Raw genomic sequence first — 15,869 nt, 5'->3', positions numbered from 1 at the left:
TGACATTGTATCTTTAAAATTTTATGTGATGTATTATACCTGCACCTTTTGATAATGAGAAGTTGGATTTGGAGTTGCATCTGAGTTAGTTTCAAAGGGCTGATACCCTTGGGTTTGGGCCCAACCTAGAGGCTTTGGTCCCTCTTCTTGTACTTATGTTTTTTCTTGATTCCAATTAGTTCATTGTTTCTTGCATTTTAGTAGAGATTAATCTATAAAAACCTATGGTTGCAACCTCTACATCACCTCTCTTGTGGGAGAATGAGTGGAAGGATTCACAACCATAGTCTAAAAATATTATGTTTATGATTTCTTGGAATTAGATTAGTGTTAGTTATCTTGTTTTACATTTTCTTTTTGTAGCTTAGAAGTTAGTTTAGTGTTTATATCAGTGTTATGGCATAAATTAGATGTTATTTAAATTCAACTCATCTTTTCCATGATAAGTTATTTCATTTTGTTAATGATAAATGAATGCATGCATGTGATTGATTATAGGGTTGTTTTAATCTATAGGGAAGGGCACCTTTACCACTTCCATCTTGAGCTCCTCCTTGATCTTCTCTTACCACCTCTAATGATTAGGTGCTAAAAAAAAAACTCAAATTTCAAAGTTGTTAGATTGGTGTGGAACCTAGACGATCGTGTAGTGCATGTCATTCTAAATTTGGCACCACTTGATTCACGTGAAACATACTCTATATGACTCCAAAAACGAGTTATGTTCACTTTCCCAAATAAGTGAATTTAAAAAAAAAAGGATAGCCCAGTCAGTACTCCATAATGCTGATGTGGTGCTACTTAGGAAGGTGAGGTGGGCGTTGACCTGGTCAAAGTGCTTCTTGGCTAATGAAATCATGACAAGTGTCGCTTTGTTATTGGTTATATTTTAATGGTTCTTACTGGTTGGGATGATGGCCAACCACAGGCTAACACATGGCCCAACTAGAGGCCACCACGTGGCAGCCCGTGAGGTAACCAAAATTGTTGCTAGAGTTCGGGGGGATGCAGTGGAGTTGGAACCCACGACCTCCCAACACACAACAAATCCCATTTCTAGTGCACCACATAGATATGGCTTATGCATATATAATGAGGCATTTTATTTAAATGATGTTGGCGCTGAGTTCAAAGGAACAAGCCAGCTGTGTGGGCCAACCCACATGATTATATAACCGCTCCATGTGAACACCTTACCTTTAACTGCCAAGGTTTTGTGACCTCTGGAGGAAAGGGGTTAGGGCCGGGGGCTAGCCCCTGGGTGCATGGCCCCACATATGACCCTATTTTCTGCATTTTTAGGCCTCGGCAACCAAATTAACCATCCAAAAAAATTTCCCTGATTTTGATGGATTTGGTGGCTCGTGAGTGGAAAACGAGGCGAAAATAAGGGTTTGGTGCCTGATTTTGGGCAATTTGTGGAGAGAATAATGGAGAAACTAGGAGAGGTCATAAAATCTCCATTTTTCAACCAAATTGGGTGCAGAAAGAGGTTAGGTAGCCATTTTTGGACATTCTAAACTCATTGGAGCATGTTATAGAAGCATTTGAGCACTGTTAACACATATTTTTACACATTTGAGCATAACAGAGACGCCCAAGCCATTGTAAGCTCGACCAAGGAGACGTAGCCTAGGAGGGGTGAACTACATCATGTTCCTTTTGTGATATGTTGTTGGTGATGTTCTGTACCTTTATTTGTTGTTGTTCAATTTCTTATTTATGTTAAAATTGCTCATAAATTTAACATAAAAACTCATTTTCACTTGAAAAATGCATGAATCCTTAAGCACATGAATATCATTTTGTTTATAATATGAGGAGGAACTTAGCACAACAAACTAGTATTCTTAATCATATCATTTTGGTTTCAGAGCACTAGGTTTTCTTTGTGCAAGAAGGATTTAACTTTTTGCAAGTTTATGTTATGCTTACAATGTTAAAACTCAAAAGAGGAGAAGAGAAGCTGGTTGGAAGCCTTGAAATTGGGTCAAGGGGAAGGAGGCAAGGTTGCAAGAATCCCCAACACCATTTCTTCCTCAAGTTGCAGTTGAGGCTCCAGTGAGTATGGCTCATGAAGGAGAACCTACAAACATGACAGAAGATGAGGAGGTCTTCACGAAGGCTTTCTTTGATATGACAGAGATGGTGAAGGTCCACTATGAAGAGAGAAATACCAAGTCGTAGGGTGAAAGATCCAAACCTCCTAAAGGAGATGGTTCTTCAGAAGGAGGTAATGGAAATAGAGGTAAACCTCCATCCTCTCCACCATCTTCATCTTCTTCTTTGCAAGAATCTTCACCCTCTTCCACTAGCACAACCCTTACTCATACTGATCAACATACCTCAAAAGGAACTGGTAAATCACCCTTATTAAAACTTGATGTTAAATTTGAGCTACCCATGTATAACGTTGAAGTGAATGCAGAGAATCTTGATAATTGGATTTGCCAGTTAGGGGTCCATTGTAGAATTCAAAACCTTCAAGAGGATGACATAAAGGTCCAGTTAGCTTCATTGAGAATGAAGGATGCAACATTAGTATGGTGGGAATCAAAGACACAAGTGGAGATAAAAGAACATGGTAAGATCTCAATTTATTGGTGTGATTTCATTGTTGCAATTAAAATACAATTCTACCATCCAACTTATATTCATAAAGCCATCATGAATTGGAAGATCTTTGGACAACTTAAAGGTAAAAATGTGCAAGATTACACCCATGAATTCAGAAAAAGTTCTCTAATTATAGTTATAGATTTGCAATCACAAGACACGTTGTTGAAGTGTAGAGTGGTTTTACACAGTTACCTTAGGCATGCTATCTTAATGCTTAATCCCAATAATTTAGATGATGTGTGTGTGTAAGCCACTCATCTTGAGGCAAGAGGGAAAAACACTCCAGATAAAGTTAGTAAAAGTCCATTTAAGGGTAAAGAGAAAGAAAAGGGTTTCAAAGGAAAGAAAGATGCATTCATTAAGAAAGAAGGAGAGAAAACAATACGTAAACATTTTTCCAAAGAGGGTCATGATGAAGGTAATTGTTGGAAGCTTCATACCAAGATGAAACCAAATAAATTCAACAATAAAGAAAAAGAAAAGACAACTGATTTCATTCAAGAGAATTTGGAATCTGATTCGGGTGATGAAATTAAAATTATAGTCATGGGTATAAAAGGAAAAGAATTAATTTCTAGCACTAGTGCATCAAATTGTCACACTGGTACTCCAAATGAAGAAACAAGGATTGAATTATTTCATGTGAGGGTAATCTCAAAACATACAAAAATCGACACACTATTTGATAGTGGGTCTCCAGCCAACTTGATATCTAATGATCTAGTCAAGAAACTTAATCTTGAAACCATTTTACATCCCAAGCCATATCCATTGGGTTGGATATGCAAGGACACAAATTTACAGGTTACAAGAAAATCTATTCTTCGGTTTGCAATCACAGAAAACTTCATTGACGAAGTTGAATTAGATGTTGTACCATTTTATATATAAGTAATTGTTTTGGTTAGTCCTTACCTCTATGATAGAAAATAAATCTTCTATCATCATGAAAATAAGTAACACTTGTTCAAGGATGTTGTGGAGTATATTGTGATAGCTCATTGCAAGAAACTAAATATTCATTAGTTAATGCAGGGAAAATTAAAAGACTAATGAATTCAAGAAAGAATTTAGTGCTTCTTATGATAAAACCCAATGTTGATGTTGATTATGAAGCGTTTGATGGTTGTAATTCCAAATTTAAAACTGATTTGGTTGATTTTTTTAACCATAATGATGAGGTGTTTCAAAAAGTAAAGGGATTTCCTTCCAAGAAGAGAATCCACATGACATACCATTGCAACAAAGGTGTCTTCTTTCTAACATTGACATGCACAAGATGTTAAGAAGGGAAAGTGCAAAAATAACAAAGAAAATCCAAGGATTATTGAACAAAATAATCATCTGACCATCTCCTTCACCATGTGGTGCACCTATTGTTTTGTTTCCCAGGAAGAATGGTCAGCATTTCATTGAATGGGATTCGAGAAGTGGTTTTCATCAAAGTAGAGTTGTTAAAGGAGAAATATGGAAGATGACATTCAAAACCAAGCAATGCTTGTTTGAAAGGATTTTTATGCTTTTTGGTCTTTTCCATGCACCTACTACTTTCATGAATATGAAGAAAGATGTATTGAAGCCATTTATAGAAATGATAGTCTACTTGAATGAAATTTTCATTTTTAGAAAATTTCATTATGAACATGTCATGTATGAGAAAGAAATACTTGATGTCTTATGTCAAAAACATTTGTTATTGAATATGTCAAAGTATATGCTGGATAAAACTTCTTTCCTTGGACAATGATATTGGAGAAGGTGAGCTGAAGTTAGACCTTTCCAAGATTGATGCCATTATTGATTGGTCAATGGCCAAGATAATCATTTGTATAAGAGGTTTTTTGGGAGTAGCCCAATGTTGGAGGACATATTTTGTTAATTTTTCTTCTATCGTAGCTCATTTGCATTATTTGACAGTTGTGCAAAAGGTCTTCTAGTGGGGAGGCGAACAACAAGAGGCATTTGATGCTTTGAAACAAAATATCAGTTCAACCTTTATAATTATTCTAAACTTGAAAAAGTCATTTTAGTTTTAGGTTCATGTATGTGACTATGCCATGGGTACATTATTTATGCAATGTGGAAAGCCCATTTCATTTCATTCAGAAATTTTCATTGGCACAATGCTTAAGATGCAGCGACAAAGGCACTTTCATTGGATGGGTTTTCTTATACTATTCCACTTGGTCAAAAGGAATAAGAAAGGTATAAGTGACAAGTTTATTGATGTACTTTCTAGGCCTATTGTTTGTGTAACTACTTTCCTCGAGCATCATTTTGTTTTACATGAAAGTTATGTTCAACAAAATACATGCTTTCAATATGTACATTCAAGCTTGAGCCAAGGGAATCAATAGAGGAATTTGTATATAATTTTCATCACAATGTGTTATATCATCTTGGTAAGAAGGATGTTATTGTAGATAATGAAATGGACAAAACCAAAGAGTTCATTGAATGAATTCAAATGGTACATCAAACAGTGCAAGATCAGCTTGAAAAGAGCAAAGAAAAGTACAAAGAAAGGCACGACAAGCATCATGTAGATCACAAGTTACATGACAATGATAAATGGATCGAGATTGGAAAGGTGAGGGAACTGTACCCTCACCTTTTGGACAACTGTAAGTGATTTTTTGGGGTCCAAAAGGCTTCCAAGTTGGGAGGAATGATTAGGTGCTAAAAGAAATAGCTCAAATTTCAACGTTGCTAGATTGGTGTGGAACCTAGGCGACCGCATATTTCTCGTCATCCTAAATCTGATGCAACTTGTTTCATGTGAAATGAACTCCGTATGACTCCAAAAATGAGTTCTATTCACTTTCCCAAACAAGAGAATTTCAAAAAAAAAGATAGCCTAGTCAACAGTCTGAACTAATGACATGGCATTGATTGGGAAAGTGAAGTGGGCGTCGACTTGGTCATAATGCTTCTCGGCTAATGAAATTGTGACAAGTCTCGCTTTGTTATTGGTTATATTTTAATGGTTCTTCTTAGTTGGAATGATGGTCAACCACGGGCTAACATGTGGCCTAGATGGAGGCCACCACGTGGTAGCCCAAGAGGCCACCACGTGGTAGCCCAAGAGGCCACCAAAATTATTGTTGGAGTCCAAGCGGAGGCAGTAGGGGGTCGAACCTCCGACCTCCCAAAACCCAACGGAGCCCATTGCCAATGCACCATGCAAATATGACTTAACCATATATGATGGTGTGTTTTATTTAAATGGTGTTGGCACAGATTTTGGAGGAATGGGTTAGCCATGTGGGCTAGCCCACACGGTTATATAACTACCCCATGTGAACACCTTGCCTTTAACTATCGGAGGAAAGGGGCCAACGTTGAGGGCTAGATCCTAGGCACCTGGCCCCCAATATGACCCTATTTTCTGCATTTTTAGGCCTCGGTGGCCAAATTAACCGTCTGACAAATCCACTTGGATTTTGGTGGATTTGGTGGCCCGTTAGAGGAAAACGGGATGAAAATGAGGGTTTTGTGCTGGATTTTGGGCAATTTGTGGAGCGAATAGTGGAGAAACTAGGAGAGGTCATAACTATTGAAATGTGGCAACAAGAATATTCTGATTTAATTTTTCCTTGAATTAAGTTGTTAATTAAAATCGAATTTAGTCTTAACAACTACTTGGAAATAATTAATTAATTTGTTTCAAATTAATTAGTTGGAGAAAATCAAGTTAGAGGTCTTTCTGAAGTCATGCAAGAGTTATCCATTAAATTAAGGAGATACTATTGAGTTATATTTGAGTTGTAATTAGTTAACTCAATTTACTGAGTTAAGTCCAATTTAATTAGTTCCAAACTGTTTGAGGAACTAATAGAGAGTTAACAGTCAATTGATGCATGCATGCACTCAACTAGTGTACTCCAGTTAACTGAAGATTCCCTCATCAGAAACTCATGAATGTCTATTCTGAGAAAGACCCAGTTAAGATTAAAGTCAAGGACATTGTACTATGAGTTGCATGTGTTTTCTTATAAAGAAAACTCATGCATGCAGTCAAGCAATCATTCCTTGAGGTTTGCGCAGTTCTGATAGTGTGTGAGAAAGTGTTCCACTTGGTTAAAGGAACATCATCCACTAGGAACAATGCAAGGAAATAAGAGCTTCGAGGGCAGAGAGGAAGGTTGGAGAGCAGCCAAGATTGCCTGTGAGCATCTGTGAGGATTTTACTGAGAGCTGGCTAGCTGTGAGAGCTAAGGCTTCATATGATTCCTATGTATTTCCACCTGTATGATAATATAATATAGTGGGGTTTTTAGCTGAGGCTTTCCCCAAAGTATTTTCATGTGTATTGTGCAATTGATTCTTTTTCTTCTAGTTATATTTTTCAGCTCAATCTTTAAGCTTCCGCAAATTGATAGTAGAAGTAGGTTATAGTATTCTTCTTTGATTTATATTGCATTATTAGGTTAACCTACAACATATTTTCTACATTGTATTGGAGCCACGTTTGTAGAGAATTTCGACATGGTATCAAAGCTGGATTTGTAGAAATTTCTACATGGTATTAGAGCTGTGAACACATATTGAGAAGATAATTTGAATTTTAAAGTTCAGGGTTACAGGTGCAAATCGAATTCATATCATACTTCAAGGTTGGCCAATGGAATTCTATGGCTTGAGAATCGAGTATGCCTTGGAAGGTAGCTTGAATTACATAGAATGGAAAGATAGAATGGAGGCTTTATTAGAAGACAATGGCTTGAAGGAATTCATTGATTAAGAAATCCCAAAGCTAGCTTCAACTAATGCACAAGAGTTGGCTGAGTGGAATAAGTGTGTGGTGAAGGCCAGATGGATCATCCTTGAGGGAGTTTGAGACCATATTGTCTCGAGTCTCCATGGGAAGGATACTCCATTTTCAATGTGGAAGACATTGAAGGACCTCTACCAGAACAATAGTGACCAGAGGAAATTACTGCTCAAGGATAAGCTTCGAAGAATCAATATGGAGAAGGGCGATACTATTTCCACATATTTGAACAAGCTCACCACCTGCAGAGATGAGCTTGGCAGTGTGGGAAAAACTATTTTCGATGATGAGTTGGAATAACTACCAAGACTCTTTGAATGGAAGGGAGAGACTGCCAGATTTGGAATGACTATGGTCGGATCTTATGCAGGACGAGATCAGGAGGAGCCCACGAGATGGTTCTTCATATAAGAATGATGATGAAGAAAATATGGCCTTAGCAAGTAAGGCAAGGAAAGGGAAGGGGAAGGCTTCCCATTCCAAATTGAATTCTTCTCATGGAGGGAAGAAGGGTCACATGTCTAAAGTAAGATGCTTTAATTGTCACAATATGGGTCATTATGCGACTAAATGCCCATTGAAGAAGTCCAAGAAGGGGTCCTCAAAAGGATCAGAAGGTGAGAAATTAGCCTCTTAGTTCAAAATGGACTTTACCCTCATCGCATGCATGGTGTCATCGATGGTGGGTTGTCTGGTATCTTGACAGTGGAGCCTCATTCCACATGACTGGTGATAAAATTTTATTCAGTGCCTTGGATGAGAAAGACCTGAAGATGCACATAGTGATGGGTGACGATGGAAGGTATAGAGTTTCAGGAGTGGGCACAGTTTCTTTTCAGAGGGAGCATGGAGCTCTCCTCACCTTGACAGATGTCAAGTATGTGCCCAGGCTGAAGAATAACTTGGTATCGGTCACGATGTTGGAGGACAAAGGCTACGATGTTGTCTTTAGTAAAGGAAAGGCAATCCTAAGACACATAACCATGGGTCAGACCAAGAGGATAGGGATTTGCATGAAGAATCTCCATAAACTAGACGTAGATGATTGTGCAGCAATGAGTACAAAAGTAGAATTGGTGCAAAGCCAATACATTGGCAAGTTGTGGCACAGGCGAATGGGCCATTTGCATCATGGGTCTTTGAAGATAATGTAGCAGATATCTACAGGACTTCCCAAAGGTAAACTTGAGCAAGTTGACACATGCAAAGGTTGTACCTTGGGAGAGTACACAAATTATTGCTTTCATGATCGAGACAGTCGAGCAGAGGCTATCTTAGAGCGAGTTCATACTGATGTGTGTGAACCATTCTTGACAGCATCCACAACAAAGCAAAGGTGTTATTTGATTTTCATTGATGACTATTCTCGTAAATGCTGGATTTATTTCATGCAGAAGAAGGACCAAACATTCACAAAGTTTTGTGAGTTCAAAGCTTTGGTCGAGAAAGAGTCAGGGAAGAAGATCAACGCCTTGAGAAGAGAAAATAGTGGAGAATATGTCTCTCAAGAGTTTAAGGACTTTTGTGTAGTGGAAGGAACTAAACGAGAGTTGGCAGCACCTCATAACCCACAGTAGAATGGGGTGGCCAAGTGGAAGAACATAACTATTGTAGGGGCAGAATGGGCAATGTTGCATGACGAAGGCTTGCCACTTCACTTGTGGGATAAGCCATGCAACACAACGGTCTATTTGCAGAATAGAAGTCTGCATCATATACTTGGGATGAAGACACCAGAGGAAGCTTTATCTAGTAAGAGACCAGATGTGGGTAACTTCAGGATCATTGGCTCATTGGCATATTTCCATGTGACAAAGGATGCACGGAAGAAGCTTGAGCCAACAACAAAGTTGGGGATATTTGTGGGGTACAGTGATACACCTCACAACTATCAGTGTACTTGCCTACTAGTTGGAGGACAGTGGTTTGCAGAGATCTCAAGTTTGAGGAGTAGAAAGCCATGCGAGTTTCCCTTGAGAAGGAGCTCCAACTACAGGTTGTGGAGGAACTGTTGGTTCCTAAGGAGGAGGATCCTCAGAATGATGCGGAGTAGCCGCATCTAGAGGTTCTAGGAGTGGAGACATCCACTCAAGAAGATTCTTCCAGAGATGGACGGAAGTGCACAAAAGAAGTAGACAGATTGTCAGAGGATGTGAGAGAATGTGGGAGCACCATTTTCTCACCACAGACAGAGGAGGTCACCTGAGAGGTACAATGGATACATGGCCCTTCCTGGTGAATGTGTTGAGACCGAGCCATATTCCTTTGAGGAAGCAGTGTAGCCGCCAATTTAGGTTGATGCTATGGTGGAGGAGTATAACTCCATAGTTCGTAACAGTGTTTGGGATGTGGTTCCGAGACTGGAGAATAAGTCAGTTGTGAGTTCTGTTGGCTTTACAAGGTAAAGCAAGCTATTGATGGTAGCGTGGAGAAGCATAAGGTAGGATTTCCCATGGCTTTTCATAGGTCGAGGAGGATCATGCTGCTACAGTGTATATTTCGACAGAGGAGCAAGATGCTAACATTTTGACAAAGGCATTGTCTCATCTGAATTGGATCCATAAATGACTGTCATAGAACCATGACTATATCGGGGCACAACAAATCCTTGAAGAATCCAAAACAGCAATCGAAAACACCTTGAACCAGTGGCCATGGCAACAGGCGCAGAACATCGAGGACCTTGGTCAAAGCGCGCTAACCGAGGCCCATGGAGACTGCGCAGGAGGTCAATGTAGCATCACTTGGTAAATAGCGCTAAAAAGGAGGAGCCTTAAGCACTTGGTCACGTGGGGGAACCAGAGGCTTGCGGGCAGAAAAAGGTAAAGGTGCTAAAGTACAAAGGCGGGACCTGCGCCCTAGAAACTGGCAGTATTGATCGGGGCGCCCTTGAACAGTAAGCGGTTTTGGAGAAAGTGGAGCGATCACACTCAGCAATCGATGCGTGGTAGTGGAGGTGAGAGAAAAACCACCGTGATCACGCGTTATCGGTCGAGCAAGTCAACCACACTCGACGTGCGAATGACATTGGATCTGGAGGAGCCCAGATCGTATGGCTAAGATTGCGCCTGATAGACAGAAGCGGAATCGACAGGGGATTAAGTCATGATTTAAGGGGATTTGGAATCCGTTGACCGCCACGATAGAGAAAGAAATGAATCGATAAACAGGCTGGCACTATTCTGATCGAGACACGTGGCTACTTCCCGAGTGTTCATGCTGACGCCGAACAAGGAACTCCCAGCATGCAGGCGACAGGCGAATCGACGCAGGTAGGAGAGGAACCGAATAGGCATGGAGGTCGAATGGCTAAAGCCATGAACAGAGATAGTGAACAGGGATTCAGAGAGAGAGAACGAAGAGTCCAAGTGACCAAGAGAGATAGTGAACAGTGAACCCTGAGAGGAGGACTGAGCATAAAGAGTAGTAAAGCCAAGCAGAGGAGGACGGAGGGCCGAGCTGACCACAGGCAGCATCGAGCACCAGGGAGCTTGAAGAATCAAGCCTTCCCATCGTGGAATCTGTCTGGATGGAGCATCACAGTTGGCTCTTTCCACGGTAGATCGAGGGTCACAAAGTTGGTAGGAAGAACAAGAGTCTGTGTACTCCAAGTGGATTGGGGAATCCAAGAACCACTCTGCCAAGCAAAATCTGCTTCAGGAGAACTCATATTGAGTCCCTGCATTGTAATTTATCTATTGAAAGACACAATAAAAAAAGGCCACCACTGAAGCTAGACCAAAGACGTAGCCCTAGAGAATAGGGTGAACTCCTTATTAAAAACCGTTTGTGTCTTTGTGTTGCTTACTATATTTCTCTGCTGTCTTTCCATTTATTTTCTGTGTATTCACAATCTCATCAATCTATTGTTTTAATAACACTGAACACACACACACCAGCACATGGGTCTATAATACCTTTTGTTTAATAAATCTTCAACTGAGGTCACTCATAGGGTGATTTTCAAATCAAGTGGTATCAGAGCTCAAGGCTGTAAGGTTAGACAAGCTTGTGTTGGTTTAGCTGTGAATGCTCACTAGATCAAAGCTCAAATTAGGAGGAGAGTTGGTGGAAACTAATCCTGAGATTGGGAGAGTCTATTCTTGGAAGACAATGTCAGAAGAAGGTTCTGTAGGGCTAGACTCTCAATTCATAGAAAGTTTCCTAGCTATAAATTCCATGGTAGAAGAAATGTATAGGGACTTTAGAAAGCATAAGGGTGAAGATTCATCAGGCTCTAAGCAAGATAAAGAAGAAGATGAATCTCATTCCCATGACCACTCCAAAGGAAAGGGGAAAGAAGAAAGCTTTCCTACACCTCCTAGTAGCCCTGTGCATAATAAGAAGGCATATTTTATTAAGTTAGATGTTAAATTTGATTTGCCTATATATTATGGAGAGCTAAATGCTGAAAAGTTGGACAATTGGATTAGACAAATTGATGTCTATTGCAGAGAACAAAACATAGACTCAAACAAGAGCAAGATTCAGCTGGCAAGCCTTCTCCTAGGGGGCACTGCCTTGGTTTGGTGGGAAGGCAGAACCCAAGCTGATATGAGGAAGCATGGTAAGACCATCTATGTCTGGAGTGAATTTGTTACTGCAATCAAAAAGCAATTCTATCCATTGGCCTACATGCAACAATCCATGATGAGTTGGAAAACTCTTCGGCAGTTGAAAGGGAAAAGTGTACACGGGTATACTCAAGAGTTTCGAAAGAGAGCATTGATGTTGGGTATCTCATTAGACTCACCAGAAACTCTTTTGAAGTACATTGGTGGTCTACACAACTACATGAGGCACACCATCCTCATGTTTAATCCCACTAGTATAGATGAGGTATCTCTACAAGCTACTCATCTAGAAGCTAGAGGAAAGAATGGAAATCCAGAAGTTGGGGGACCATCCCAACCAACTGTAAGAAAGAGAAAGGAGAAAAGAAAGCAGAAGTGGAAAGCAAGGAAGGCTAACACTGCACAGAAAGGCAAAGCCTCATGCGCCCACTATAAAAAGGAGGGGCATGATGATGAGCACTATTGGATTATACATGCAGAGATGAGACCTAAGAAGTCCGAGGGCAAGAAGAAGAAGACTGTTGTATCTATTCAGAAAGATTTGGGGTCAGACTCGGGAGATGAAACAATCATTGCAACCACAGGTATAAAAGGTAAGAATTCTGAAGCATCTACTAGCAATTCTGTTCAATCTGTTATTGATGAAGAACATGAGAGAAAAAGGCATGAGCTTTTCCATATTCGAGTTGTTTCCAAAAATCATAAGATTGATAATTTGTTTGATAGTGGCTCACAAGTAAATCTGATTTCTGAAGCAATTGTAAAGAAATTGGGATTAGCAACTCCATCTCATAAGAAGCCATACCCATTAGGATGGTTGAATGATAAAGCACAACTATAAGTGACTAGACAGTGCAAACTCAAGTTTTCTTTTGGGTTAGCATTTGTAGATGAGGTTGAGTTAGATATAATTCCTTTGGATATATGTGGAATTGTTTTAGGAAGTCCTTACTTGTATGATAGAAAGGCTAATTTCTATAGAGCCAAGAACAAGTATCTACTTGTTAAAGATCGAATTGAATACTTTGTAAGATCTCATAAGCTCAAGAATAATTATACTCTCATAAACTCAAGACAGATGAAAAGAATGATAAATTCATGCAAACAGTTCTTACTAATGGTTTTAAAGGAAAAGAAAACTGATAAAACCAATGTATTTGAAGGCTGTAATTCTGATCAGCAAGCTAATATAGAAAAGATTGTTTCAGAGTATGATGTCTTGTTTCAAGAACCTCAAGGTCTACCACCCAAAAAGGGAATAGTACATGATATTATTTTGCAACAAGATGTTTCTTTGCCTAACATTGGGATGTATAGGTTATCTGCTTTAGAGAATGCTGAAATCAAGAAGTAGGTGCAGGAGTTGCTCGAGAAAGGGTTCATCAAGCTTAGCACATCACCATGTGGGTCACCAATATTTTTGGTGAGAAAGATGGCTCATGGAGAATGTGCATTGATTATCGAGCACTGAATAAAATAACGATAAAAAATCGTTATCCCCTTCCTCGCATAGATGATCGTTTAGACCAACTGAAGGAAGTTGTTTATTTCACCAAGCTGGATTTGCACAGTGGATACCATCAGGTCAAAGTTGAAGAGAAAGATGCATGGAAGACTTCTTTCAAAACAAAGAAGGGATTTTATGAATGGCTGGTTATGTCTTTTGGCTTGACCAATGCCCCTGCTACTTTCATGAGATTAATGAATGATGTACTCAGACCTTTTCTTGATGATTTTGCTATTGGGTATCTGGATGACATTCTAATTTTTAGTAAAATGTGGGAAGAACATTTAAACCATGTTAAGCAGACATTAGATGTTTTGAACAGAGAAAAACTTTATGTTAAACTCTCCAAATGTGAATTTGGCAAAACCTCTCTAAATTATTTGGGTCATATAGTAGGGGGAGGTGAATTGAAAATAGATCCCTCTAAAGTGGCAGTCATTCCATTTATTTCTCTGTTGTCTTTCCATTTATTTTCTGTGTATTGGCAATCTAATCGATCCCTTTTTTCAATAACATAGAACAAACACACCAGCACATGGGTTTGTAATACATTTTGTTTAATAAATCTTCAACTGAGGTCACTCATAGGGTGATTTTCAGATCATTGTCAAAGTGTAAATTCATGTTCCATAGAGATAGGATCGGGGTGGCAGATAATCCCTTTCATGTTGAGAGGAAGTGTTGAAATGTGGCAACAAGAATATTCCAATTTAATTTTTCCTTGAATTAAATTGTGAGTTAAAATCGAATTTAGTCTTAACAGCTACTTGGAAATAATTAATTTAATTTGTTTCAAATTAATTAGTTGGAGAAATTCAAGCTAGAAGTCTTTCTGAAGTCATGAAAGAATTATCCCTTAAATTAAGGATATAAGATTGAGTTATATTTGAGTTGTAATTAGTTAACTCAGTTTACTGAGATAAGTCCAATTAAATTAGTTCCAAACTCTTTGAGGAACTAACAGAGAGTTAACAGTCAGTTGATGCATGCATGCACTCAAGTAGTGTACTCTAGTTAACTAAAGATTCCCTCATCAGAAACTCATGCATGTCTATTCTGAGAAAGTACCAGTTGAGATTAAAGTCAAGGATAGTGTGCTATGAGTTGCATGTGTTTTCTTATAAAGGAAACTCATGCATGCAGTCAAGGCATCATTCCTTGAGGATTGTGTAGTTCTAACAATGTGTGAGAAAGTGTTCCACTTGGTTGAAGGAAGATCATCCACTAGGAACAACACAAGGAAATAGGAGTTTGGAGGGTAGAGAGGAAGGCTTGAGAGCATCCAATATTTCCTGTGAGCATCTATGAGGATTGTACTGAGAGCTAGCTAGTTGTGAGAGCTAAGGCTTTGTATGATTCCTATGTTTTTCCACCTGTATGAATACAATATAGTGGGGTTTTTAGCTGAGCCTTTCCCCAAAGTATTTTCATGTGTATTGTGTGATTGATTCTTCTTCTTCTGGTTACATTGTTCAGTTCAATCTTTAAGCTTCTGCAAATTGATAGTAGAATTAGGTTATAGTATTCTACTTTGATTTATATTGCATTATCGGGTTAACCTACAACAGATTTTCTATAATAACTTCTCTAGTTTCGACAAAATTGGGTGCAAAAAGAGGCTAGGCAGCCATTTTTGGACATTCTGGACTTATTGGAGTAGGTTACAGAAGCATTTGGCATTGTAATCACATGTTTTTACACATTTGAGAATAATAGAGAGGCTCAAGCCATTGGAAGTTGGACCAAGGAGATGTAGCCCAGGAGGGGTGAAATCCTTCATCATGTTCCTGTTGTGATGTGTTGTTGGTTATGTTCTATACATTTGTTTTTTCTGTTCAATTTCTTATATATGTTAAATTTGCTCAGAAAATTAACATAAAACCTCATTTTCACTTGAAAAACTCATGAATCCTTAAGCACATTCAAATAACATTTTGTTTATAATATGAGGAAGATCTTAGAACAAAAATACTAATATTATTAATCAGATCATCCAAATTCTGTCCCAAAACCTTATTTTATAAGTCTTTTTTCCTAGTACACAAAGAGCATTCATCCTGGTGCAAGACAGACCTCTGAGAGGCCCTGAGCTTGGCTAGATGCTCAAACAAACGTCCCTCTGTTTTCTTCAACTTCCATCCACCTCTCCATACCCTCAAGACATTATTTTCACCTCCAAAATCCACTCATATGCCCTCCTATAGCATTAAAGGCCTTCACGTAACATTATAGGCCTCCTGTAGCAATCACTTGCAGCAAACCTGTAACATCATTTTCCTTCGTCGGTTTTGATCCCCACTACAAATTTGAATTATTCTAGATGAATGATGACCCCCAGCTGTGATTTTATGATCAGGGGAAGCTTCTAGGCCACTCCAACCATCCATTTTCTTCA

This window comes from Pinus tabuliformis, chromosome 5_1 (assembly GCF_031772625.1).
Source record: "Pinus tabuliformis cultivar Carrire ecotype Pingquan chromosome 5_1, CPIR1, whole genome shotgun sequence".
NCBI lineage: Eukaryota > Viridiplantae > Streptophyta > Pinopsida > Pinales > Pinaceae > Pinus > Pinus tabuliformis.
This window is presented reverse-complemented; position numbering follows the sequence as displayed.